The sequence below is a fragment of the Tamandua tetradactyla genome, chromosome 23 (assembly GCF_023851605.1).
Source record: "Tamandua tetradactyla isolate mTamTet1 chromosome 23, mTamTet1.pri, whole genome shotgun sequence".
NCBI classification, from domain to species: domain Eukaryota; kingdom Metazoa; phylum Chordata; class Mammalia; order Pilosa; family Myrmecophagidae; genus Tamandua; species Tamandua tetradactyla.
In genome coordinates this window covers 2,360,584-2,387,392 of record NC_135349.1, presented here as the reverse complement: position 1 = coordinate 2,387,392, position 26,809 = coordinate 2,360,584, and the positions used below count along the sequence as shown (strand labels likewise).

Sequence of the window (26,809 nt, the reverse complement as noted above, 5' to 3'; positions counted from 1 at the left end):
ACGCGGGCATTCCCTATGAAATTATTCTAACTTTCTTGAATGTTTAAAAATTGTAAAACGATGTTGGAATGGGCGGGGCACAGAAGGCATGGCTTCAATGAACTTACACCTGTACGCAATAAATTTCAAAAACACGATGCTGAGTGAGAGAAGTCAGACCCAGAAGAGAACCTACGCAAGGTCCATTTATTGAAAGTTCAGAAACAGGCAGAACTGCTGGATGCTGAGAGCAGTCAGGCAGTGCAGCGCTGAGCCACAGCACCCACGGTGCGAGGGAGGCTCACTCCCCGGCAGCAGGGCGCGCCCGCGCCTTTGGGGGCTGGGGAACGAGGGCGTGGGTGCTGAGGGGGCTGGCATTTCTTTTAGGAATTCACTCTCTTTGCACTTCTTGGTGGCTTTTGTGAACACGTTTTGCAGAAAGCAGTCTCGTGATCATCATAGCAGCCCGGGACCAACACGCGCCCTGAAACTGCCCAGGCTTCGCATTCGTCCGTGCTCGGGCTGCAACGGCCATCATTTATTTATCTCCTTGCTTGGTGGTTTAATTTGTTGACTGCCTTTCCCTCGAGGAGCTCAAGAAACATTTCTCGAGAACTTAAAGCGTGAAACAGGAGGGCACTTTGCCTACCTCTCGGTGGGGGAATCAAAAGAGGGTGAGCAGGGACTGAAGACAGTGGTAAACTGAGGCAGAAAAGAACGAAAGGAGTGGGGCCGGGGCAGTGGCAACCCCCCACCAAGGAGACTAAGATCCAAGGGCCTCTGGCCGAGGCTTAGGCTGGACAGAAACACAGGAGACGCGTCTGCTTACTTCACAGGGCAGGAGACTCTTTTTTAAGTGTGTCTCTGTTTCTATCATAGAATTTGCCAGTTAAAGCATTTTTAATTGTACAATTCCATGGCCTCATTTACAGTCACAAGGTTGTGCTACCATCTCCACCATCCGTGACCAAACAGAAACGCTGCCCTCATGAAGCTCTAACGCCTGTCTCCCTTCTCCCGGCCTCTGGAAACCTGTAATCTACTTTCTGTCTCTTTGGATTTGCTTATTCTAGACATTTCGTAGACATGGAATCATCCACGCTTTGTCCGTTTGTGTCTGGCTTCTTTGGAGTGGATCACAGCTCCCTTCCTTTTTCACGGCCAAACGATACTCCATGCGTGTCCAGAGCACATGGTCGCTCCATCCGTTTCCATCTTTCAGCAATTGTGAAAACTGCTGTGATGGACGCCAGTGGACACATTTCTGTTTGAGTCTCTTTTTAATTCTTTGGGGTGTGTTCTGGTTTGCTAGCTGCCAGAATGCAATACACCAGAGACAGATTGGCTTCTAATAAAGGGGGATTTATTTTGTTAGTTCTTCAGAGGAAAAGCAGCTTTCAACTGAGGTTCTTTCTTACAAGGGAAGACACAGGGTGATCTCTGCTGGTCTTCTCTCCAGGCCTCTGGGTTCCAACAGCTTTCCCTGGGGTGATTCCTTTCTGCATCTCCAAAGGCCTGGGCTGAGCTGTGAGTGCTGAGATGAGGAATGCTGAGCTGCTTGGGCTGTGCTATGTTGAGTCTCTCATTTAAGCACCAGCCAGTTAAGTCAAACATCATTCATTGCAGCAGGCCCACCTCCTAGCCGACTACAGATGTAATGAACAACAGATGAGGGTCACGTACCATTGGCTCAAATCCACAGCAACAGAACTAGGTGCCTTCACCTGGCCAAGTTGACACCTGAGTCTAACGCACGGTGCATACTTAGGAGTGGAATTGCTGGGTCATATGGTGTTCTAGCTTGCTACCTGCCAGAGTGTGATATACCAGAAACGCAATGGCTTTTTAAAGGGGGAATTAAGTTGCAAGTTTACAGTCCTAAGCCTGTGAAAATGTCCTAACTAAAGCAAGGCTATAGAAACGTCCAATCTAAGGCATCCAGGTAAAGATACCCTGGTTCAAGAAGGCCGATGATATCCAGGGTCTCTATCAGCTGGAAGGGCACATGGCGACATCTGCTACCTTCCTTTCCAGGCCTCTTGTTTCATGAAGCTCCCCTGGGGGCGTTTCCCTTCTTCATCTTCAAAGGTCTCTGGCCCCGTGGGCTCCCGTGGTTCTCCTGGCTCTGCTGCTCTCTCCAAAATGTTTTCTCTTTTAAAGGACTCGGGTAAACTAATCAAGACCCACCTAGAATGGGGGGAGTCACAACTCCCTCTGATCAGAGGTTAATACTCACAACCGGGTGAGTCACGTCTTCATGGAGATAATATAGACAAGTTTAATGAGGATTGAAAGAAAAAGCTTCTGCCACAAAACGGATCAGGATTAAAACATGGCTTTTTGAGGGAACATAATTCTTCCAAACTGACGCCTATGGTAACTCTATGTTGAACTTTTTGAGGTCCCAAGTCACGTAAACCTCACGACCTTCGCCCCGTGCGGCATTTGTTGTGAAAACCCAACAACCCAGAGGCCTGCACTAGGGCAGCCTTTAGGGTAAATAATTAAAGCAACAATTTCACTATTTCTCTGACAATTCTTATTCGTTGCAAGTTCAGGGTTAGCACCCGGTGTGGGGGGGGTCGGCTGGGCTGGGGAGGCAACCGTGAAAAGGGCCTCTTGGAGGGCAGCTGATGCCTGGTGAGCCCCAAAAACCATCCAGGACAGATGCTGAGGACAGAAGGGGCTTGGGGTGTCCCCAAGGCTGCCCATCCTCTTCCTTCCGCCACTTCACTGGGTGCTACTCTGCTCCAGCGTCAGTGCCCTGGCTGCAAGCCGCTCAGATTCCTCTCCCAAGCCAGAGCCTGAGAGCCTAGAAAGTGGGCTCCCCTTCCCGCCTTTGGGGGCACACCTGGGATCCGGGCTAGGGTGGGGCCGACTTGGGGTCAGAACTGGGGGGAGAGGCCAAAAGTGTGTGTGGAGGGGGCAGACGGCCCCAGCCTGGGTCCCAGCCTCCCCCCACCAGGGACAGGTGCAAGCAGCACCCCCCACACACACAGGCCCCTCCGTTTCCCCCCTGCCCCCCCCAGTCCACCTCCCGTGGTCCCGCAGTGCCCCCAAAGCTCTGGACCAGAACTCAGTCCCCCCACCCCCACCTTCCTCCTTATCTCTTTTTCTAACCTTTTGCATTTTTTTAGTCTCATTTCCTGTCGGGTTTTGCATTTCCCTCCCCCGCCCCTCCCAGCCTATGACACACTTTCTCTCCCTTTTCCTCTCTTTTGCCTCTTCTGGCCCCCGGACTCCTGCCCCGGCCGCGTGCAGCCCCTCCCGGCCCCGCAGCCCCGGGCGGGGGGCGCCCCTTGGACACGGCGGGGCCGCGGGGACAAGGAGGAAGCCGGCGGCCGGCGTGGAAGAGGCGCCCGGCGCAGCTGGTGGCCCCCGCGGCCCGCGGAGCATGAGCGCCCCAGGTAGGCACAGAGCAGGGGCGCCCGGGGAGGAGGGGCCGCCACGGGGGGTGAGGGGGGTCCGGGGAGGAGGGGCGCCGGGGGAGGGGGAGCCTAGGGAGGAGGGGCGCGGGGGACGTGAGGGGGGACCCGGGGAGGAGGGGGCGCCGCGAGGGTGAGGGGGGTCCCAGGGAGGAGGGGGCGCGGGGGTGGGGCGAATGGGGGTCCGGGGAGGAGGGGTAGACGCGCGGGGGTGGAGCGGTCCGGAGGCGGGGGGGGGGGGGGGGGGGGGGGGGGGGGTGTCTCTGCCCCTCCCCCTCCACTCCCCACCCCCGCCCCTCCTCCCCTACCCCCCCCACCCCTCCAGGTCTCCAGTGGTGGGTCTGGCTGCCTCTGAGGGTGTCTCCTCGCAGACCTGGAGTGTCTCTGAGGGTGTCTCCTGGCACTCCTGGAGGGAAGGGGAGCAGGGGTTGCCGGCTCTGCAAGCAGAGCACCTGCCCCGAGGGAGGAAAGGAGCCTTTGTGGCACCTGAAAGGACAGGAAGCCTCCAGGGCACAGCCCAGCCTGACTCGGAGCTCCTGAGAAGGGGGGTCTTGGGCAGGGAGAGGACGGGGAGGCAGCAGCCCCTTCCACGGGCACTGCTGGCATCTGCTCTGGGACGGGGCGTCCAGGGGTCGGTTCCCACAGCAGGGGCTCCGTCCCGGTGGCCTCGGGCCTGGGACCACCCGGTCAGAGGTGTGCCTGTCCCCTCAGGGCAGGAGTCACAGAGACCCGAGACCCTCGGAAGCACAAGGGGCCAGTGGGTGGGAGCCCCAGCTCCGGGCAGGCCCAGCAGTGTCTCTGCGGGGGGCGGGCGGTCCCCCGCGCCTCTGATTTGTCCCCACGTTCACGACTCCTGAAGCATAAGGCTGTCAACCTGCCACGAAGGGGAGCGTTCATTGGGTGTCCCCTGTGCGTAAGGCGGGCCCGAGACCCCGTGAGCCTCGACTCCAGGCGAGGGCTGGGACTGAGCTGGGCTCTCGGCTCCTGTGCCCTCCCTGCGTCCCCACGGGAGTGCAGCTGTGGGGCGGCGAGGGGACAGTGGGGGCTGCGGATCCCAGGAGCAAGGCCTGGGAAGGAAGGAAGCAGTCCAGGCCAGGCAGCCGGTCTGCACATGGATAATCCCTTAGAGGCCTTTCCTGAGACAACTGCTGACCCGACTTCTTCCAAGATGACTCTTGTTGGTACCCTGGGTACTGCGTGCATGGATTTGTGCCAGGCCCTGGAGGGTGGCACCAGGGCTTCCTTTCCTACAATAGGTCGCGCTGCTGTTCCACACTGTGTAGGAAAGAGTTCGGAGACAGGCCTGGGAGGATTCAGCAAACCCAGGGAACGAATGGAAGGTTCTGGAAAGGGGCTGGGTAGAGCCCCTCTCTCCACGTCCACGCGTGGCGCTTCCCCACCCCCCCGAGAAAGGCCTGGCTGGGCAGTACCGGAGGTGTGCGTGTGGCTGGTGGCGGCAGGGGCCGGGGCCGTGGGGACGCTCCCTGCGTGGAGGGCCACGTCGTGCCCCAGTTTTCAGATGATTGTGGTGGGAAGGAGTGTCAAATGCTGACAGGTGGAGCCTCCTCAAATCCCGCTTTAAAAGGTGCCCTCCGCTCCCTCTTGCCTTGCCCGGCGCTCGGCTTCAAAGGCTCTGCCCTTCTGGATCTTTCCAGGTGCCCACACGGTGCTGCTGCTTTGCAAAACCAGAACTGTGACCTTGTGTTAAAAAGAAATCAGATTACAGGAAGGAGGCCGCAGGGCGGTCCGTGTCCCCTCCTTGGGGTGGGGGCGGGGGGCACGGCAGCATGCCGCGGTCCGAGGAGGCGCGTCCCCATCTCGGCCATTGGCCTTGCCTAGCCACGTGGCCCTGGGCGGGAGCTCCGCGCTGCCCCCAAAGCGTGCGGTCGGGACAGTAACCATGATTACGGGTGGCGCTAGGAGCTGCATCAAGCAGAAAATGAGAAAAGGTGCGAGGTGACACCATGTCCCCCAGCTCTGGCCACCAGGAAGGGGCAGAGCTTCCGAGCCACCCCCACTGGGGTGGGAACACGGGTTTCTCGCGTGCACAGGCGGTGGGACTGGGCCAAGGTCCTGGCTCTGGGCCAGCCTCAGTTTCCCTGTCTGTCGCTCCCACATGGCGAGGGTTGAGGAGACATTGGCATCAGTGCTTGACACCGTGCTCTGGCCCATCGGTCTGAAAAGGCCTGCACTGCGTTACGTCGGGGGCACAAGGAAAATGGAAAACTCTTCGCTGCTAAAGCAAAATTAAGCCTCGCCAGTCTGCAGAGGCTCAGCCCACCATCTGTGCTGCACCCGGCACACGGTACATGCAAATCACACGCCCTGGGCACACGTCCCAGCATGCCGCCTCGAGGCACTCCTGCCGTCCGGGCCAGTGGCTTTAAAGGAGGAACTTTTTTCAGGTCCATAAGCTTTTCACTGGTGACTTGTTCAAGGGCTCAGAGGTGACAACGGTTGCCGTCAACTTTGTGTAATTGGTGTCCTTGGGCTGGTGCCAACGGTCCATAAAAGTTCTCCTTGTCCTGCCTGCTCCAACTCGTGCCCTCTACCCCCGCTCCGGCCCTGTGGCCCGGCTCCCCCACGGACATCTGTCACACGGCCAGCCCGGACCATTCCTCCAGGGTGATGCTCCTTGGATGTGTGTTAGCAGGACGTACCCCAAAAGAGGGCTCGAGCCCGTGTCACTCGATCAGAAGTACACAATCCTTATACACAGTTGTGCAGCGACAAGGCGGGGGGGCGTGTCCCCAAGCTCCCCCACTTGCCCCACCTGCTCTGGTGGTGCCAAGACAGCATCTGACCGGGCCTTGGTCCTTACACTGACTGCCGCACCCTGGGACTGGTATTTGCCCTGTCCACTGAGAGGCAGGACGCGATGGAGAAAGTTCTGTGGGCTTGGGGCCAGGCCAATGGGGTGTGACCCCTGCCCCACCTCCTAGGCGCTGTGTGACCTTGGGTAAGTCACCTGACAGCTCTGAGCCTCAGTTGCCAATGGGTAAAGTGGGCAAAACTTCTGCCCCTGGATTTACGTGGATCGAAGTGTTTCGCAGGTGACCAGGAGCTAAAGTGCAAAGGGGGCTTCTGCTTTGAGGTTTTACTTCTGACGTGGTTATTTTTGTAGAAATTGGAGAAGGAGGTGGAACAGAATGATGAGTTCAATAAAACAGAATATATGTGAGAAAGAGCCATTTCCCTGGTTTTCAAAGAGCTCTTATAAACCATTTAGATGCAGGAGTGGGAAAGCTCCTTCTACAAGGCCCCGATAGGGGCTGTTTAAGGCACGGCTGGCCAGGGGGCCTGTTGCACCCAATCCTGCATATGCAATGAACGAGTGTGGCAGGACGAGGCCAGGCTCAGGCTGGGCGCTCAGTGCAGCTTTCCAGCCCCCTGAATTCAAGAATTCAACCCCACAGAGAAATGGCTAAAGGATAGAACAGACTGATCCACGTACCCTGCTGTAATTAAAGAAACCCAAAAACAGAGGCATACCACCTGTTGCCCTTCCAGCTGGCAAAATCAAAAGGTTGGGTAAACCTAGTACTGGCAAGGAGGCGGGGAAGCACTCTTTGATGATGCTAGGTTACAACGTTCCCCAATATGGTAAGTCGATCAAGTCTCAGACGCAGAAATCCCATCTCGGAAAAACTGTCTCCTGGAGGCGCTCGTACTTGTGCGCCAGGGGGATGTTCGCTGCAGTGTTGTTTTCGGAGACAGCTGACTGCAGTGCAAGGACAGGTGAACCTGAGCCCCGGCCCATGGAATTCTCCGAGGCCGTTGAGAAGGAGCTGGTTCTACGGGGACATAAGGAAAGTTTCCAGAAGCAGACACTGGTCCATCCAGCGGGAGGGAGACTCTGGACGAGGAGCTAGGTGATCGATCGGGGAAGAATTTAACATTTATTTTGCATCCTTCTCTTTCGCTTGTATATTTTCTTGTGAGCATTGCAGTTTTAAGATTAAGAGAGCAAGAATGGAAAACAGGTTTAAGAAACGAGGAGCCCTGTTGTCCCCGCCCTTCTGATGCTTGACACACCCCCGCTTTCCCCCGAGCATCCGCAGGGTCCCTCCTTGGCAGGCAGTCTCCGTGGCTGCAGCTGCGTTGACCTCAGAGAGCTATGTTAGAAATGACAAGGCCTCTGGCGCCATGGAGAGGCCAGACCGATGACCCATCTGTAAGAAAACGTTTGTTATGAAGGTGTAACGCACGCACAGTGGGACTCACAAATCTTAAGTATACGCCATGATGAGTTTTTACATACACCCCTGTCACCACCACCCAGATCGGGGAACGAGTCCTTTCCAGGCCCCCCAGGGCTCCCCTAGCCCCCCACCCTGTGCCCCCCAACCCTCCACTATCCCAACATCCATCACCGCATTTTGCCTGTCCTTGAACTTCACATAACCGCAATTATACAGAATGTTCTCTCGAAGTGTGGCAGCGTCTGCAACATCCATTTTCCCATCTTACCCACTTCCGCGTGCAGTGTCACACTCACCATCTCGCCACCCTCCGTGGCCGATCACCCCAACAGGAACTCTGCACCCTTAGGCTGTCACTTCCCATCTCCCCTTCCCCAGCTCCCGGTAGCCTCGACTCTACTTTCTGTCTCTGTGGATTTGCTTACTCTCTCTTACGTTTCCTACAAGGGGAGTTGCACAATGCGCATCCCTCTGTGTCTGGCTGCTTTCACTCTGCAGGTTTTTTAACCCCTCCATGTTGCGCTGAGTATCGGAACTTCATTCCTCTTTACAGGAATGTAAAGAGGATGGACCCCATTTTGTTGGTCCCTCAGCCGAGAATGGACATGTGGGTGGTATCCGCCTTTGGCTCCTGTGAACAGAGCTGTGGCGAGCAAGTGTCTGTCCGAGCCTCTGCTTTCGGTCCTTCTGGGCACACGGCATGTTCTCTCATCTCCAGCCTCTTTCGTTCCTCACGATCTCTGTAAGCTTCACCCCCAGTGGGCGTGGCAGTAGTTTTATTTTGTTTTGTCTTTCATTGCTGCATCGTATTGCATTGTATGAATTTGCCGCCGTTTATTTCTCCATTCCACTTTTGGTGAACATTTGTGCTTCTGCAGTTTGGGGCTGCTGTGACATTCGAGGACGGTGGTGCTGTGTTGACCCAGTTATCTTTCCTCTGAGGCTAGCGGACACCCTGTGCCAGCATTGTTTCAGGTCCAGTAGATCGTCATTTTAGTGGCTAAATGTTGACAAGAAGCAAAACTGCATTTTGTGGACACTCGTGCTTCATTCCCTGCCTTTGCACGAGGCTTAAGTGATTCACAGAAGTCTTTTAAGAAGAAATGGACTTTTTAAAAAAGGGAGTTTGAGTCCATTGGTTCAGTTGAATCCTTTTGAGACCTCACACTTCTTTCCTGCCTTCTGTCTCCCATTCTCAGCTGCTTTTCAACACCCAGCCTGTTACCCCCAGCGCCTCTGGAAGCCCACGCTCGGGGCCCCTGTTGGCAGAGAACTAGAACAAAGCTCAGGGACCCTGCCCATCCCTGGGACAGGGTGTTCACCTGGTGATGGACTCTTGGGTGGTTTCCACCTCGAGGCTACTGTGCATAATGCTGCTTTCAACATAGGTGAGCAAGTGACCGGAGTGCTCCAGGAGTGGGACCGCTGGGCCAGGTGTTAATTCTGTGTTTAACTTCCTGAACCACCTCGGTGGCTGCACCATTTCATATTTCCACCAGCAGTGCACATCCAGCACTCAGTTTAAACAGCTCTCATCAAGCTCACCAATGGCCTCCAAGTTGCTACATCCAGTGGTCACATCTCAGACCTTCTTGGACTTGACCTACTGGCCGCATTGGACTTGCTCCATCCTTCTCTCCTCCATCCTTCTCTCCTCCATCCTTCTCTCCTCCATCCTTCTCTCCTCCATCCTTCTCTCCTCCATCCTTCTCTCCTCCATCCTTCTCTCCTCCATCCTTCTCTCCTCCATCCTTCTCTCCTCCATCCTTCTCTCCTCCATCCTTCTCTCCTCCTTGAAACACAGAGCTCATTTGGCCTCAGGGCTCCACACTCCTGGTTTTTCTCCTTCCTAAGTCATCACCCCTTCCCGGTCTCTCTTCTAATTCCTTCCCACCCTCGACCTCTAGAATCAAAGGGTCTAGGGCTTCGTCCTTGGGTCCTTCTCCGCTTGCCCCCCTCTGATGGTCTCACCCAGTCCCATGGCTTTAAAAGTCATCTCTATGCTGATGGTTCCCAAGTTTATGTCTCCTGCCCAGAATCCCCTCTGAGCTCTAGACTTTTCCATCCAACTGCCTGCTTGGTGTGTCTTCTTGGACATCTAGTTCCAATTCTTTGAATCCTAAATTCTCTCCAGCCTGCCATTTGCTCAGGCCGAGACACCTCGGAGCCTTCCTCTGTTCCTCTCTTGATGATACAAATTTGTCCACAGCTCAGCACACATGGTTCGTCCCAGCTCGGTCATTCTCATGCACCCTTAGGCGGGGGCCTTATTTACCCAGGAGAGGGACACAACATGGTGCCCTGGAGGGAACACCGGGCCCAGAGGCAGGGGATTTGGGATCTGGGCTGTGGCCCTGGGGGTGGTCTTGGCGCAGTCCTTTCCCCTCTCCAGGGCCCAGTGTCTCCATATGGAAAGTGAGGGAATCAGATGAAGCCGGTGGTGGCAGAGGGGGTTCAGTCAATCAACTGGCAATGCCTCGCTAGGGCCCCAGAGGATCCAATGGAAGAGCGTTCTTTGGTCGGTTGCTAATATCTGCCGTGGGTGTGAAACTGAAAATCGAAGACTGTTAGTCATTTCTGCCCCAGTCATCACGGACTGGAACCTTTGCAGCTCCGAAACTCCATGGCTGCTTTGACCTTGAGCAAATCAGTTCACTATCCCAAGGTTTTGTTTCTTCCCAAGAAGATGGAGATAAGTGATCCCTGCCTTTCTGCTACATAGACACGCTCTTGAAGGCCTAAGAGAGCGTGGGTGGAAAATTCCGGGGACAGTAACAAAGCGCCGCGTAGACGTGGGTTTCATGACTGGTAATTGGCCAGGCCCTCCCCTGAAGCTTCTTACTAGGCTGGACAAAAGCCCCTCCTGGCAGCTGGAAGGCCTCCTTTTGTTGTCTCCCCCTTTGGATTTTTCTGGGGCTGGTGAGAAGGGGGTGGCTGTGGCTGCTGCAGAGGGCTGTGCACTCTCTGTGCTCGGGACATCTCATCCTCTTCAACAGCCACCGGGCGATGGAAGCCACAAGCTTCCGCCAGGGCCCCTCGGCCACCTCCCTGGCACATGTCTTGCAGAGCAGAGCCCCGAGCTCCTGGGTGTGCCCTGGGAACCCACCGCTCACGGGGCTTCTGCGCCTTGGGAGGAGGGAACTTCTCCCCAGAGTAGACGTTCCCCTCCCTTCAGGGTGCATCCTCACCATCCACATCTCCGGAGTTGAGTTAACTCTCCACTTGGGCAGCCGAGAGTTGCTGGCTTCCCTGGCATGACTCTGAGGGCGTCTCTGGTTAATTCTGACGTGCGGATGTGCCCTGCGGCTATTAGGGGCCCGTGGGATGACCAGATGTATTTATTTGTGTTGCTGAAGTAACTGTCCTTGTCCCTAAATCTCCCAGTCAACCGTTCCTTCACCTTGAACGTTGGCAGTGCCTGTGTTTTCTGCTAAGATCCCTAGCAGAGCCTCCGTTTGCACGCTCCAGCATGTATTAACTTTTCCCAGGGACCCAGGGGAGCCATCTGCTCCGATATTATTTGGTTTAAGCAAAGCTTTGGGGCAATTCTTCTCGCCACTGGTGTATTCTGAGCTGGATTCATTGCTGGGCCTGTATTTATGAGCAAGTGTGTTTTTATCGTGACGCCTTCCATTTCCTTCTGCCTTTCACTTTGGGCCTCATCCTGCAGCCTGCGTCACAAACCATGCTCGGTGCTGCATGAAACGAGAAGCTTGCAGAACTCCTCTAAGACAGAAAGATCTGTGTGTGTGTGTGTTTTCTGGTTTGATTTTTTTTTTCATTTCCTTTTTTTCTTCTTTTTTTAAGCAGCAGAAAAATAAAGGACTTGAATTTCCTGTAGGACTGGAAACACTGAATCAGATTTTTGTTTTGTTTAAAACCTGAAAATCTTCAGGCAGGAGCTGAGAGCCTCTGCAAAGAGCCGGGTGCCGTGCCTGGGGTCTGGGCCCCTTTCCAACCAGCGCTGCGGGCGTGAGAGAGGCGGCCACCCACGGACACGGATGAGAGGGCGTGGGGAGGGTGCCCGAGCCCGGGGCGGGAGTGGGCAGCAGATGCACCACTGGATTCACTGTTCCTTCAGGCCTCCTGGGACCCTGAGGCCACAGCTCTTCACAGGACAGTAAATGCGGAAGGGGTGTGGGCTCTGCCTCTCTCCGGCCGGGTGACCTTGGTCAGGTCACAGAACTTCTCATCTGTGACATGGGGATCCGAACAGTCCCCTCCTCCTCACTGGAGAGCAAATGCGGCCCCATCGTGGTGGCGACGGCATAGCCATGGGGTGGCCAGGCCTTCGCAGAGTGCCCAGGACAAGCCCGAAGGCCCCTCCAAACCTGGACTTCATCGTTAACGGTTTGCAAAGTGCCCCTTCTGTCCGGCCTGAGCCCTGCACGCCGGTCTCCCAACGGCCGTCATCTCCGTGTCCACCCATGCAACCTCTACCATGTAGCACCCACTCGGGCCCACCGCCCCCCACGCCCTGCCAGGGGCTGGGAGGAAAGGACAAGAGCGTAGCCCAGCCAGCACAGGGGACACGCGGCCGCGCTGGAGGTCGCACGAGTGGGGTCTTAGAGAGGGGAGCACGAGGTTGGCCCTGGGGGAACAGAAGGCCTCACCCAGCAGGCCAGTGCGGGAACGAGCTGGGGCGAGACGGACGTCTCTGTGGGGCAGAGCTGCAGAGGCGCCTCCCCAACCCGGGACACAGCACCCCGAAGGCGCGTGGCGCCGGGAAGCCTGGGGCGTTCAGGGGCCTGGGACAAAAGACGTGAAGACGCGCAGGCCGCGGGGGCCGGGGGTGGTCAGTGGTCCCCCAAGAGGCTGTGAGCTGGGAACAGGTGGGGGGAGGGAGGCCCCTGGCCCCAGCGTGGAGAAGCGATTCAGGGTTACCTTTAACAGGCTTTGTGTTGTGTGTAACAGATTTACACAAGCAGTGTGCAAATCCTAAACACAGCTCACTGAACTACACAAGGCAATTGTGCCCACACCACCAGCACACGGGTCCAGAAACTGAACAAGACCCGCTTGAGAAACAGTGTTTCAGTGTAACTCAGTCCCAAGTATCACACGTGACGTTCTTATGCTAAAAAAAAAAAGTGTTGTTTTTGTGCAATATAAATTCAATTGGACGCCCTGTGCTTTGCCTGGCGACACTCCCTTCACCCATGTTGCATGCAGCAGTTCATTCATTTGTGATTGCCAATAATATTCCATTTTGTGAGTCTTCCATGTTTTAGCTCTCTTACTACTGATGGTTGAGTTGGTTCCAGCTTTTGGATGCTGTATTAGCTAGGGTTCTCCAGAGAAACAGAATCAGCAGGAGATATCGGTAAATATTAAATTTGTAAAAGTGTCTCACACAACTATGGGGACGTAAGAGTCAAAGACCTGTAGGGCAGGCCACGAGCTGGCCGCTGCAATGAAGGTCCTCGAGGAACTCTCAGGAGAGGCTGGCTGAAGCAGGAGGAGTGGTTGACCCTTCTGAGCCCTCCGTAAAGCCTCCTGGTGAATTGATTAAGCGTCCCTCATTGCAGAAGACACGCCCCTTGGCTGATTACCAATGCGGTCAGCTGTGGATGCAACAACGGGGTCATGATTTAAGTCCATGAAATGTCCTCCGAGCAGCAGTGAGGCCCGCGCTTGGCCGACCAGACCACCAGGCACCACCACCTGGCCAAGTCGACACATGACCCTGACCATGGCAGGTGCCAATGTGAACAGCCTCAGGCGTGACTTTTGGAGCCATATGCCCCTAATTCCACCCGAGAGTGGATTTCCTGGGTCCTAGGAAGTGTTTATGTCCAGCTCTAATAAATACGGCCAAATAGTTTTCCAAGGACGTTGTCCCAGTCCACACTCAGATCATGACGGATGAGCATGCCTAGCGTCACAGCCTCGCCCACACACAGCACTATCCACCTCGTTATCGTAGCCGTTCTGGTGTGTGTGTGTGTGTGTGTGTGTGTGTGTGTGTTCATAGTGTTTTTGGGGCTTTTATGAATAATTAAATTGTGTACGTTTTCTCACATTTATTGCCCACTTTGGATATTCTGCTTGGCAAAGTTCCTGTTCACAGGTTATGCCCATTTTTCTATTGAGTTGTCTTTTTCTTATTGAATTACAGAAGTTCTTTATATATTGTGAGCACCCGGCCTTTGTCAGATGTATGTGTTGCAGATGTCTTTCCTCACTTTTTGGCTTGCTTTTTCAGTTTCTTAATAGAGTCTTCCAATGCACGGAAGTTTTTAATTTTAATGTAAGCCAATACATGTGCTTTTTTTTTCTTATGGTCAACTCTTTTTGAATCCCATTTAAGAAAGTTTTGCTTATCCCGGGGTTTCTGTTTCTTCTAGATGCTTTATTATTTCATTTTTCACATTTAGACCCATAACCTATCTAAATTTGATTTGTTTCTTTTAAAGCCAATTATACTGAAGTATAATTTCCATGCCATAAAATGCACCCATTTTGAGTGATTGATTCAGTGAGCTATGATAAATGTGCGTACCTCTGTGACACAACTACAATCAAAATACAGAACATTTCCATCATCCCAAAAATGTTTCCTCATGCCCCTTTACCTCTCAGAGCATGGGCCCCAGCCTGGCTGAGTCAGACGCTCCACTTTAACAAGATTCCCAGATAACTTTGTACATTAGCGCAGGTTAACAGTTTAGAGACAATCACGTTCCTTTGGAGAAAGGTGGCAAGTCAAAAATACTGTTTCTGTTATTATGAATAGCATAGCCTGAAGCAAGTCTGAGGTAAATGATAAATTATTGCATTTATAATTCCACTTTCACAAGTCCTTGGACGTGGGCTGCCCGGGAAAGGGGTGATGTGGCGGCAGTCCCGAAGGAAGTTACCGTGTCATAGCACCTACCAGAGCCTCGCGCCTTTTTGTGGCTAAATAATATCCCACGGGTGGATAGACCCATTTTGTTGGTCTGTTTTTTGGTGGGTGGACACGTGGTTGCTCCTGTCTGTTTGCCCCTTGGATGTGCTGCTGTGAGCGTTGGTTTTAAAAGCCTGTGGGTGTTCCTAATGTATAGCAGAGACAGTAAGAAGCTGCTCACCGCCCTGACACCTCCAGTCTGGGTCTGGGCACGTTTTGGAGAACTGGAAAAGATTAAGGACAAAAAGTAGATTTCTGCACATTGAACGTCAGTTCCGTGGAGTCGCCCAGGGATGGCATTATTTTGGAAGCAGATGTTTGGACTCTTGGGGAGAGGACGAAAGTTTGCCTTCTGCGACCTCAGAGGCATCTGCAGCCTCTGTGTTTTGGATGATCTGATGGGTTGTCAGAGGTTCCGGGGTTTGATGTGGTTTTGCACTGCTCGGGGCGGAAGGCTGGCTCCGCCTGGCATTTCATCTGCCCCGCAGGCACTCCCCCACCCCAGGCCATCCGTGAAGGGCCGAGGGGCGGCCGTCCCAGGCCGGGAGCCTGCGCTGGTCGCGCTCGTGTTTTCCGCGGGGCTCCCCCTCGGCCGCCCTCCGTGGCCGAGCTCAGCCCTGCGGGAATCTGTCAGCCTGGACTGGGTCCAGACACGGCAGAAGGAGACGGCTGCGGGGTGGACAGCAGTGAAGAGAAAAACAAGACAAGGGGGCTGTGGCAAGAGCCCTGTCTGCCCCTGACATTTCCCCCCAAACGCTCATGTCCCTTAAATGCTCGAGAAGTCCAGCCTCTTCCACAGCAGGCAGAGAGGGCTGTGGCTCCTCGCAGCCACTGCCACCGTTGCGTGGCCTTTTCCCTCAGTGTTCTGGTTTGCTAGAGCCGATGAACTGCAGAATCCCAGAAATGGACTGCCTTTTAGCAGTGGGGAGTAGTCTGCCGACCAGGTTACAATTCCAAGGCCATGAAAATGTCCAAACTAAGGCATCAGCAGGCGATGCCTTCTCTGAAGACCAGTTACCGGCGAGCTTGGGCTCCTCTGCCAGATGGCAGGACACACGGCCACGTCTGCTGGTCCTTCTTGGCCGAGTTTCTTTGCTTCCCACTTCTGGCGTCAGTGGCTTCCTCTCTCAGCCTCTGTGAGTGTGTCTTTGTGTCTCAGCTTCTCTGGGGCGTCTCTTAATTTCAATTCTCGGCTCCCATGCATGTTTCATCCTCTTATAAAGAACTCCAGTCAGAGGATTAACACCCACCTGGAATGGGGCGGGTCACATCGCAAAAGAAATAACCTAATCAAAAGATCCCACCTCGATGGGTCTACACCCATGGGAATGGATTAGCTGAAAAACATCCTTTCTGGGTCCTTCAAGCCTCCAAACCATCACACTTGGCATCCTATTCTTACATGTTTTCTAGGAGCCAGGTCTTAAAGTTTCTTAAAGTTAGTAACTGAGAGACTCCAGCGGGAGCCACGTCCTTGTCTGCCAGCTGGACAAGCCACCCAGCTTCTCACCAGGACGTTGCAAGTTTCGATGACAGCGGTGGGAGGGTGGTTTGAGGTGCTGGGTGAAGCCTGCTGTGAGCGCGTGCCTTGTGGTGTCATCTTTAAGCAACAGAAGCTCAACACATCTCATGGCTTCCCTGGGCTGGTTCTGGAATCAGGTTTGAAGCACTGCCTGTTGGTTACCCGGTGCAGCAGGGACGCCCATGCACCCACCCCAGGGACAACCAGTGAAGAGGCCAAGCCAGGGTCCAGCACCGAAGGCCCCTTAGGATCCTGCGGACCCTTCCCCTCCTCTGAGACCCCCTGCAGGCCCACGGGCTGGGAAAGGACGCCCTCTGCAACCGCACCAGAGACAGCGGTGTGACCTTGACATCCCAGCTGCCTGAGACGCAGCTTCCAGGGCTCAGTAGTGATTCTTTTTAACACACAGCCCTTTGGTCTCCAAAGCAGCATTAGATGGTTTGCTACAGAAGCAGTTAAGGTTTGTGCCTTCCCTGCCGCTGCTGTCATTACAGGTGGGCATGATGCTGAGTTAATTTTTTTTTTAAATTGGCTCTGCCTGACCTGCAGTGGGAGCTTCCAGGAGTTCATTTTAAACTCGGAGAGAGAAGGCGCAGCGGCCGGGCTAACTCCCCAGTTCAGTCGTGTGTTGAACCTAGTTTGGTCTCTTGCCCGCTTGGCACGTGTCTTATGAGTGATGAAGGGGGTTGTGTGACAGCCGTGGGGACCTGCCTCTGTGCTTGGAAGACGTCGGACAGAGGGGTGCCTTATGCCAGCCCACCTGCTGTACGCTCAGAGGCTAAGGGGCAGGTGACCCATGCAGGTGACCCGAGAGGCTTGGATTGGATGCCATACCTGTGGCCGACCTCGGCACAAAGGCACCTCCAGCCACCCGACGAGTTAACTCCCTATCACCTCATATATGCCCAGCCCCAGCCAGTTACTCAGACATCTGCCCCATCCCTGCCGCTGGGCACGTGCCCTGGCTTTCCATCTCCCCACAGTGCCTGCTGCCTGCCCACCTCTGCCATGCAGATGGCACCCTCCTGCCATCTTGCTCCAGCCCCAGGAAACCTGTGCTGGCAGCTCTCTCCGGTTCTCCTCCCTCCCTTCTCTGAATTGCTATTGCAGTTGGCAATTAAAGAAGAGATTGTGATGGCAGTGTAAAATGGTGCAGCCACTGGGAGACGGTTTGGCAGGGCCTCCAAAAATTAAACATAGGATTACTGTCTGACCCAGCAGTTCCACTTCTGGGTGCATACCCAAGAAAACTGAAAGCAGGGGCTCCAACAAAGGCTGGCACACGGATGTCCATTGCAGCTCTAGTCGCAACAGCCACAATGTGGAAACGACCCATCCGCCCGTCCACAGGTGGACGGGTAGACAAACCGTGGTCTGGGGATGGTGGACTATTGCTCAGCCCTAAGAAGGAACAAAGTTCTGACCCATATTCCACAACGTGGAAGAGCCTTGGAAACGTGACTCTGAGTGAAGAAAACCTGACACGGAAGGACTCACGTTGTCTGATTCCGTTTATGTGACGTATCGAGAAGAGGCAACTCCGTAGAGACAGAGGCAGATAGGGCGGGGGGATGGGGAGTGGCTGCTAGTGGGTGGGGACCTTCTCTGCGACGATGAAAATGCTTTAGAACCAGATGGAGGTGGTGTTTGTGCATCGTGGATGTACTCAATGCCGCTGAATTATACACTTTTAAATGGTTAACTTCTTGTTATGTGAATTTTACCTCAATTTAACAGACTCTCCGACTAGAAGGGACTTAAATGCAGGGCAGCTTTGTACGGGTTGCGAGGGCCCGTGGGGTCCCAGGCCCGGCCCCACCCGGCCGTCCCTGAGGTGTGGACGGCACGCGTGAGGACTGACCTCCCCCTCCCCCTCCCCTGTTAAGTGGTCATGGGGGCATCATCACTTATTTCGCCCTTTTATTTTCCAGCCATGGCTGTGGAAAGATGCAGCTTAATTCGGGGGCTAAGTCTTGGGACTTCGGGGCTGCCCCAGTTAGGAGCCCTGTGACAGGCAAACATGATAACACCTTGAGGCTCCGGTCCTCTTCTGTGAAGTCGGGGCGGTTTGGCGTCCCCGTCACAGCTGAGTAGGATGTTGGCCTTGAGATGCTCAGGGCGTCATCCCGTCGCTGTCCTCTGCCTGTGTCTGGGTTTCCATACTCATCGCCTCCCTGGGATTCTCCTGGAGAGTGAGAGACAAACCAGGGCACTTACTAGTGAAGAGACAGAAAGTTGACTGACTATGGTATCAATTCCGTGAATTTTCACACGTGTAGATTGTGTGACCACCAACCCACTCCAGAGTCATCCCTAACCTGGCAACTGCCAATCTGCTCTATTACTATAGGTTCCTCTTTTTGAGAGTATCATATAAATGAAATCATTCCGTTGTAGCCATTTGAGACTGGCTTCACTAAGCACGATGCTTTGAGTTCACCCATGTTGTTATATCAACAGTTTGTTCCCTTTTAAATTGCTGAGTAATATTCCATTATGTGGATGGACCACAGTTTGCCTATCTGTTCATCCACTGATGGACATTTGGGTTGCCTCCAGCTTGGGGCCAAAGAGCTGTTATGAACGTTAGTGTACAGGTTTTTGCATGAACATTGTTGTCATTTCTCTAGGGTAGATACCTAGGAGTGGGACTGCTAGGCAAGGGCTGCTTAACTTTATAAGAAACCAGCAAACTGCTTTCCAAAATGGCGGTACCACTTTGCATTCCTACCAGCAACATGCAGTTCCAGATGCATCTTCTGTGTCTTCGCAGCGCTTGGTACTACCAGTATCTTGTATGTCAGCCATGCTGACAGGTGTGTGGTGGCGTTTTCATGGTTTTAGTTTGCATTTCCGTAATGGCCAGTGTGCTACTGTCTCATTTCATATTCCCATATCTTTTCTGATAAAATACCTTTTCAAGTCTTCTGCCCTTTTAAGATTGAGTTGCTTTCTTAGTGCTAACTTCTGAGAGCTCTTCTATTCTGGATGCAGGTCCTTTGTCTGATATGTCATCAGCAAGTATTCACCTCCAGCTCGTAGCTTATCTTCTCAGGCTCTTAACAGTATCTTTTACAGAGCAAACATTTTAATTTTGATAAAGTCCAAATTATAAATTTTGGGGGATGTCATGTGTAAGAATTCTATGCCTGATCCCAGGTCATGAAGATTTTCTCTCCTATGTTTCCTCTAGAAGTTCTATAATTTTGCATTTTATATTAGCTTTATGATCATTGAGTTAATTTTTGTTCAAGGTGTGAGATATGTGTTGAGGTTCTTATATATTTTTTGCATGTGTGTGCATGCCCAGTTATTCCAACACCATTTGTTGAAATGACTCTCCTTCCTTCCTTGAATTGCCTTTGAACCTCTGTCAAAAATCAATTGGCCATATTTGTGGAGGACTATTTCTGGACTTCCTATTATGTTTCTTTGATCTATATAGTCATCCCTTTGCCAACACCATACCCTGTTGACTACTGTAGCTTTATAGCAAACTCTTAAAATCAGGTTTACAAAATTGTTTTGACTGTTCTACTTTCTTTGCCTTTCCATATACATTTTAGAACTAGCTTATCTTTATCTACAAAAAAATTCTACTGTGATTTTTATTGGAATTTAGTTAAATCCATAGATCAGTTTGGCAAGAATTGGCATCTCTACCATGTTGTTTTCTAATCCATGAGCATAGTATGTCTCGCCATCTATTTGAGTCTTCTTTGACTTCTTTCATCAGTGTTTGTAGTTTACAGCACACATATCTTGACCTGTTTTGTGAGATTTATATTTAAATTTGGGGGAGCTCCTGTAAATCGAATCAGTACATTCTTGAAAGGAGTGACCCCAGGACAAGAGGCATAGATCAGCGCCATCCTGGGTAAACCAGGATGTGTTCTGCGGATAACCTGCTTCCCCCCAACTGTGAGAGTCTCCCTGAAAGCATCGCACCCCTATTGGGCACAGAGCTCGGGTGGGGTCTGGCCCTACCTGTGAGCGCTGGGGCTGCTACTTCTTCTGACCTGAGCATGTTACTTCCACTACTATGAAATGGCCAAAGGCTGCATTAATTTTGTTTTATATTTACTTATTTCTATTTGTAAAAGTTACATGTGAAAACATTCTTTTAAATTTTTCAAATGATGTAGATAAAGCTATTAAGTCTCCCTTTAAAGCACACCCAACCAGTCCTGAAGAAATCAGCACGGTCGGTTGGGGCGTCTCCTTCCAGACTTCTTTCTAAGCTTGCGTATGTGGCTGTAGAAGCATGTCTTGGCTGTGTGCTTTTGATCTCCTAAGTAGCTGCGTACAGTAATTGTCATTGAGCAATTCATTTCCTTCACTTAAACTTTTGTCTTAGAGATCTTTCCATGGTACTATAAGCTCTACCTCATTCCTATGAACAGTTGCAAAGTATTCCATTGTAGAAAAGTACCATGTTTAATTTACTCAGCCCCCTATTGATAGACATTTAGGATTGCTTCCGATTTTTGCTCTTCCTTGTTTGCACACGCCTCCTTGTGCACAGAGGTGATTATTTCTGTAGGTTAGATGCCAGTGTGGAATTGACAGGTGTAGGTATTTGCATTATGTATGTTGATGGCTATTGCCAAATTGCTCACAAATAAAATGCCTGGGCCAATTTATATTCCCACCAAGACAGTGTAAGAGTACTTTTTTCCCTGCACCCTTGCCAAAACTTTCTATTACCAAGCTTAAAAATTTTTACCACTGAGATTGCTGAAACATGCTTATGATAATTATTAACAATAGCTGATGCTCATAGTCCATTGACCATATTCCAGGCCCTGCTCCAAGAGCCTCCTTCTGTCGGCTCATTTAATTCCCACGGCGACCCTGGGAAGCGGGGTCTTCTACTGCCCTTGTTTTACGGCTGAGGAAACCTGCCCTGACTCTCAGTGGGCTTAACTATGGCTTCATGTGAGTTAGTCACATGCTCCCCTTCCATGACTCGTTGGGTCCTAGTCCTTTTTCCTTTGTCTGCTGTGTTGCTTGTCTTTTTCTTATTACGTCTGCACATTAATCTTTATTTCGTGTATTATAGGTGTTTTTCTAGACCATGATTTATACTTTGTCATTTTCCATCATATTTAAGTTTTTTTTTTTTACATGGGCAGGCACTGGGAATCAAACCCGGGTCCTCTGGCATGGCAGGCAAATGTCCTTTCCTGCTGAGCCACCGTGGCCTGCCCTCATATTTAAGTTTTAAATTATGATGTACTCAAATGCATCAATCTTTACTCTGATGATATTAACGTATTATTTCTCGTTTAGGAAAGCCTTTCCTGCCCAAATTTATAAGCTTATTTACATTTCTTCTAATACTTTTATAATTTGTTATTTAAATTGTAAATAATTTGATCTATCTATAAATTGTTTTTGCAAAGAGATAGGGTAGGAATCTATTTTTCTTTCAGAGTGATAGCAGATTATCCAAAAAGTTACTAAATAGTCATTTTATCTCTCCATTGATTTGAAATGCCACCCCAATCATACACTAAATTTTTACCTATATATATATATATATATATATGGGATGTTTATTAGACTTTTGTGCATTGATCTAATTATCTGGTTTTGTAGCACTATGGTACATTTCAAATGCCTATTGTTTTATATTATGTTTTAAAAACTGAGGGGATGCAATTTGACCTTGTATTTAGCCATCTTACTGAATTCTCATGTTAGTTCTAGTAGTTTATATATTCATTGCTTTTCATTTTTATATGCTTTTTAATTTGTGTTTTTAAATCCCCTGGTATATAGATTGGAGGGGGTATTGTTTACAATTTTTTATTTTATTACATTTTGGTCGGCAAATATGTCATTTGTTACTTTTGCTTTGGGTTATTGGTTGAAACTTCCCTTGTGGCTAATACTTAGTGAATTTTTGTAAAGTCTCCAAGGGTATGCGGAAAGGTTTGCCTTTTCTATTTGCTGGGTATGGAGCTCTATAGATCTATTAGAGCAAACACGGTAATCATCTTTAATCTTCTGTAACCTTACTTATCTGTTCCCTTCTGAGGGGCCTTGCTGAAACCCCCTCCTATCGCCATCTATTGCTTCTTGCATTTCTTTCAGTTTTTTTATGTGATTCAAAGAATGTTGTGAGAACATAAACATTCATGGTAGTTGATGGTTCCTCTTAGAGGTTTAACATCTTTTTGCCCTTTGAATGCTCTTTTCTTTAAACTCTGTTTTCTCATATGAATATGGCCATACACACTTTCCTCTTTAAAAATAGCATTTTCTTGCTATTTACCATGTTTTAAGATATTTTCCTTAAATACCCATATAGTTGCATTTAAAAAAATACATTTTGAGTGTTTGTGGTTTTTTTAATCAGGAGAATTTAACATTTTATATTTATTGTAATTTATAATACACTTGGACTTATTCTTAGCACCTTATTTTCTGATTTCTATTTTTTTCTGATTTTTTGTAGCTTTCTTGCCTTTTATAGCATTGATCAAGTTTTCTTTGCTCTATTTTTCTCTCCTGTAATGATTGGCTTACCATTGTTTCCTGTTGATCTCCTATCTAATTGTTCCATCCATTATTGAAGTCTCCAACTATTATTGCAGAACTGTCAGATTTCCCCTTCAATTCCGTCAACGTTTGTTTCATATAATTTTGACTCTTGTTAGGGAAATGTATTTTAAAAACTTCTTTGTCTTCTTGATGGATTGACCCTTTTATCAATATGTAATGTCCTTCTTTGTCTCTTGTAACAATTTTTTAACTTAAATCCTATTTTGTCGGATATTAGTACAGCCACCTCAGATATCTCTCGGTTGCTATATGCATGGGATACCTTTTTCCATTCTTTCACTGTTTGTGTCCTCCGATGGAAAGTGAGTCTCTTACAGAAGTGTATAGTTGGATCACTTTAAAAAAATCCAGACTGACAATCCCTGCCTTTTAATTGGAGACTTCAATCTATTCACATTTAAAGTAATTAGAAGGACTTGAGTTCTGTCATTTTGCTATTTCAGACTTTAAGAGAATTGCTCAGTCCAGTCTTCCAACTCAGTCATAAGCTCTGTCCATTCTGCAAATTCAGCCCATCTACTGGTTTTTGTTTCAGGAATGTCTTACATTTGTATCAGTTGAGCCAATATTCTCTTGCATTTTTCTGAGAACATTCAATATACATATTCTAGTGACTTGTTCTGCTTTGTGAAGATGTTCTCTGTGAAGTTTCTGTTCACTGCACTTGGTTGTTTCTCTTTTGTGGTGTTAGCTTTCCTCAAACTTCTAGAGTTTTTGGGGAGGAGACTATATTCACATTGGCCCCTCTCTGCCACGTCTGCCGCGGCTGCCTCTGTTTACCGCAGCCTTTTTGTGATGGTGAGTGATCCCTGGGAGTCTAGGGAGAGGTGTTAGGAAACCCTTTTCCTGGCTCTGAGGCTTCCTGCTCCCCTTGGGTCTTGTCTGCACACCCATCCCTCAACCCAGGCCTTGCCCTACCTTGCCGACCACCAACCACAGCCAAAACTCCTGCTTGTGGGGAGATACCTGCGTGGTTTCCCTCTTGGCGACGGGGTGAGGGAACTGGCAGAAGGGCCACCCAGCCTGGCTGTTCCCGTCTCAGGCTGTTCTCCAACTTGCCACTCCCTGGTGTCTGGCACCCCCAGCTTGAGGTTGGCCTTTCCTGAGCCATTTGTTTCCTCTTTCAGCCTGATCCTTCCTGATGACTATCAAAAGATTCCTTATATTTTCTGGTCCACTGGGCTAAGGGGTGGAAGGGAGGGGAGAAGTTGCAGCATATACAGAGTTTGCCTTCTTCATGCAATCTCACATTAATTTTTGAGTCCCTGTATTATATTATTGGGACACACTGAATATTTAATTAATCAAAACCCCACTTTGTTGTTTTTTTCCTTTTTCTTTTGTACAAGCCTTTGCCCTGCCAGTTCCCCCTTATCCTGTTCACCTTTTTAAGGCAAAATTCAGCACTTCCCAATTATTCTGTTGAGTTCCCTCTTGTGATTTGGAACTTATAATCTTGCCTGTCGAGTCTTTTAGACTTTTAGTGGTGAGTGTATTTATCATATTAACTATCTTTCCCAATTTTCTGTGACCTGCAAATCTGATAAGATTTTCCTTTATATGCTCACTCATATTATTGCCAAAAATGTTGAACAAAACAGATCCAAGAATGAGCTCATTGGTTTTATTTATTCCATTTATAAAGACAGAGTTATTGAGGGTCCTCTTTACTTAATCCAGTTCAATGACCTGTGAATTACTGTCAGGGAGAACAGTCCGTTTGAATCCTATTATCTTATTCTCAAGGTTGTCATAGAAAATTGGTCAGAAGCTAAAATCAGGATGCACCGTTTGCGTGTCCTAAGAGTTTACCATGTAATTGTTTTATTCTCTTCTGATTGCTTCGGTATGTTTGTTTGTCTCCTGAGCTGGAGTATGAGCTTCTCGGGGGACAGTATTGATCTCAGGATGTATAATAATGCGTGTACACTTGCTCCTACAGGACAGCCCTTGTGTTTGATACTTTATAAATATTAACTCATCACACCACCATGAAAGAGATACTGTGATTTCAAATTTATAGAGGGGAAAATGCCTTGCATACCTTACACAGCTGGTCATAATGGAGTTTATTTGACCACCTGACTCTGAGTCCCGCCCTCATGCCCTCTCAGCAAGCATGAGACCACACGCACACACACGCACACACACACACGCACACACACGCACACATCAGAATTTGAGGGTAGGCTTGGAAATGTCCTCTGAATTTCCACCCGATGAGCACTGCGGTGGATTGCCTGCGGTGCTCCCCAACAGGAACCCTAGAAGATGGTTTGAACTGTGTTGCTGGAGAAACTGGCTCCTCCCCCACCTCGTCAATGAACGCCACACCAAGATGTAACAAATGCAGAGTTTCCTCACTCCTTCAGCCTGCCCATCAGGAATAACGGCGCCATAACAGAAGGAGGGCGTTCTTAGCCCAGAATGAGGATTTCCCGCACATGTGCGCGGGGTTGCACTTGTGCTGTCCTGGGGAGAGCATGTCTGATGCCGGGTCTACCTACTGAGCACACGTCCTGTGAGGTGCTCCTTGAAACAAGGGTTCAGTGGGACATCCTGCCTGTTATAACCCCTTGAGGACATTTGCATCCTGAGGCTCTGAGAAGTCCTGCAGCATCCCAGGTTTACCAAACCATCTGACCACATCACACACGCCCCTCCTACCTCATCTTGACTAGACATGCTTTGGGGGAGACTGGCCCTAGGGGCACACTGTCACTCTGAGCAGATCCCCACCCAGTATTCTCTCTCTCATGACACCCAGTTCACGTCCTTCAAATCTTTCATCCCAGCTTCCTAATACAAGGTTATCAGTATGTCTGTTCACTTTTCACTCCACGCTCCCCACGAGGCTATCAGCTCCATGAAGGCAGGAGTAAATAATAAAGTGCTGGCATGTGGTGGGCGCTCAGAAGTGTGTTTGGCAAAATAAATACGTCCCCAACGACGTCTCCAGTCTGTATTGTGACTTCCCGTGCACTTCCTAGGAAATGTGCATTGATTTTCTGTGGGGCCGGTTCTGAGCCAAGTGACTCTCACACGTTATCTCATTTATTCCTTACAGCGGTCCTATGAAGTTTATATATTATCATCATTATCATTTTATAGATAAAGAGCTGAGGCTTGGCAAGTTCACAGCATTTTCCCAGCCCTCTCAGCCAACAAGGGATAGAGCCGGATTCACACATCGTCCTGTCTCACATCAGAGCCCGTTTTGTCATGCTCCCCGACGTGACAACGACTACTTAGGTTAATAGTAAAAATAAATGAGCGCTATGGTTTATGAGTCAGCTTCTTGAGAGTTCAGTGGACCCTGATCACCAGAATGAAAGGGAAAATATTAAATTTCTCAGTCTGCAAAAACGAGCCTCACACCCCGAGTTCAGTTGAACCCATCAAAGTGTGACCAGGATTCTGATCTCTTTAAAGGGTGTTTCACTTGCCTCTCGGTGGTCACCCTCTCCTGATGAAGAAATCTTGCAGGCCCCAGGCTTGTTAAAGGCCCCGGGTCGCCGTGGAAAGTGCACTTGTGAACTTCAGTTGAGATGTGTCCTGGCCTGGTGTTAGGGGTTGAATCATTTCCCCCCAACACACGCGCTCGGGTTCCATCCCTGTCCCCAGGAATGTGGCCTTATTTGGAAATCAGGTCCTTGAAGATGCGATTAGTTCAAAGGAGGCCCCATCTGACTGAGAACCTCAGGGCAGAAGGAAGCTTGAGCACCCAGTACCCCGCCCTGAGAGCAGCACAAGGCAGCCATCTGCCACCAGCACCGAGCATTGCCGGCGGCCGCCAGAAGCAGGAGAGGCAAGAGCTCCCCACAGGTGTCCGAAGGAGCCTGGGTGTCCACGGAGCACGGCCTGCCCACCCCGGCGTCCAGGCTTCTGGCCTCCAGAACTGTGCGAGCTACATTCCTGTAGTTCCAAGCCCCACGTCTGCAGTAGTTTGTTGTGGCAGCCACAGGACACGACCACACCAGGGAAGGCAGGTGCTGGGCTCACAGGGAGGAGCTCGTGTCCCTCTCCTGGCCCAGATTTATGATTTGCCATCAGTTTTCTATAGGCCGCTGAACTTTGGCTGTAGAGGATCTTTGAAACTCTCCGGGATGGCTCCTCCATCATGCAGGCTTTGACTTGAGGCTCGGGAGACCCTCACCTGACAGTGTGCTCCCTTCTTAGCTCCGATCACCCTGTTATCGTCTGTGCCCCAACTGCACTCTCT

At 50.7% G+C, this 26,809-nt stretch overlaps 1 protein-coding gene across 1 annotated transcript in view; it reads left to right on the top strand.

Annotated features, from left to right (window-relative positions):
* Positions 1-3,312: 3,312 nt before the first annotated feature.
* CARD11 (caspase recruitment domain family member 11) overlaps positions 3,313-26,809 on the top strand; it is a 92,761-nt gene continuing 69,264 nt past the window's right edge. The window contains exon 1 of the mRNA XM_077140476.1: positions 3,313-3,386. The gene's annotated coding sequence lies outside the window, so the exon portion shown is untranslated. The remainder of the gene's footprint in view (positions 3,387-26,809) is intronic.